Here is a 1,855-nt window from a genome sequence, read left to right on the forward strand (position 1 = left end):
GTCCTTTTAAGTATTCCATAATGATGTAGCATCTCTCCATTTCTTTCCTTACTTGATACTTATTACTTCCATGTTCTTAGAACATTACAATTATAGAATTGAAACATTTCCATCAATTTAATTGCTGCGAAATAAATGCAATAACTGCTTCGAAAATACTGATGCATCACAGTGCTATTGCATGAGGGTGAAATTCTCACCTGCTTGGAATCACAGCAAGGTATTATCCGCCTGAATGGGGTTCTCTTTCCTTTACCGTCATTCGATAATTTACCAGAGGGATTAACTGACTTTCCCGCAACGCGCTGCATAATTTCTCTTACACACGCGTTCACGGAAGTGATTGGTTGAAAACCCAACGCATGAGAAGGCTTTATAAGTGGCATATTTTGTACATATCAACATAACAATCAGAGATAATTAGTATCTGATATTAACTGCCAAATTTTCCTTCGACTTCCTCACTAAAATTACCTTTAGACAGAATTTCAGCAAGTATTACATATAAACGAGATAGCATCTCTTTGGAGCAGTGGCGTAGCAAGGGGGGAGATGCTGTGGGTCCGCATACTCCCGGAAAATGAAAATACAATTACTTTCCTTCATAAATGAAAACAAAATAATGAATTTAAAAATTATTTGACAAATGAAGTTTACTTGATTATGAAAAGTGTTAAAATTAGTTAAAAATCCTCTACTTAGTAGCCCGTTTTTCAAAACTTTTCCTCCCTGGTTTTGGATCCCCCCCGATGCCCCCGATTGGAATTCCTGGAATCCTCACTGTTTTGGAATCCACTCCGCACTCTCCATTGGAGCAAATCCATCCAAACAAGTCCAAGAAATGCATTTCCGATACTTAGATACATTTCGAATGCTCTCAAAAATTAATTTCATAGAGTAATTAAAGATAAGAGTACACTTCAGCGAACGAATCGTGTAGTCATTATTCTTCCTCACTTCCAAGACGGTTAAATAGAAATTCTATTGACAATTCTGGTCCAACAGCTAGTCGTTTTCTCCTAATATTCTACACATGTCTTTTGTTCAAACGGCCAGCTAGCGCATCGACCACGCGTGTGTTTGCGTATCTGCCGCCCTTCCTCCATGCGCCTCTTTAGCTCAGTGGTAGAGCACTGGTCTCGTAAACCAGGGGTCGTGAGTTCAAACCTCACAGGAGGCAGGAATTTTTTTTCGAATATCGCGTTCGATTAAAATCGTTCTTGACATCGTATACGAATTACGGGTATGAATATACACATACCTATTGTATTTTTGTCTAAATTAAATTCCTTTGAGGCGGTAAGAAATGAAAATTCATAACGCACCTATTCTTAGCTCCAATCGCAAGAGAATTCAGTGCCTTAACCTCTAAGTATTGCAGTATTCTTTACGATTACAGTGTTCTTTTCCACTACGTCATAAAAATAAGAAATATAGGAAAAAACACGTCAAAAAGCTATGAATTCTCATAAAAACCTTAATTTTGTGAGCTCATGCATTCTTTTTTAAATAAAGACTATTAGTCCCAGCGGAGTGGTAAATTTACCTTTAAAGTAGAGAGAAAAAGCATATAACACATAATTACTCGTAATATCCTCATCGCGATTAGTGAAATACTAAAATTGGCCTTTTCCGTATTTGCATTCAATGATATTGGTAGATAGGAAAGAGAAGCCATGGGTTGGTAACAAATCAACTCCAGCTATAAATAGTCTTATGAAGTATACTGATCAAATAAACTGAACGAACACATTTAAACCTGATAAAATTAACTATTAACAAACGGCTAAAATGCAACCTTAATATTTAGTATCTTAAACTTTATTTAATATCAACCTCTTCCCATTATCATGAT

General features: G+C 36.3%; 1 non-coding gene across 1 annotated transcript; it reads left to right on the forward strand.

Moving 5' to 3' along the window:
• Positions 1 to 1,108: 1,108 nt before the first annotated feature.
• Trnat-cgu lies at positions 1,109 to 1,180 on the forward strand. Its single transcript has one exon. It is a non-coding gene; the product is annotated as a tRNA-Thr (tRNA).
• The last annotated feature ends 675 nt before the right edge of the window (positions 1,181 to 1,855 follow it).

The sequence above is a fragment of the Ischnura elegans genome, chromosome 2 (genome assembly GCF_921293095.1).
Source record: "Ischnura elegans chromosome 2, ioIscEleg1.1, whole genome shotgun sequence".
NCBI lineage: Eukaryota > Metazoa > Arthropoda > Insecta > Odonata > Coenagrionidae > Ischnura > Ischnura elegans.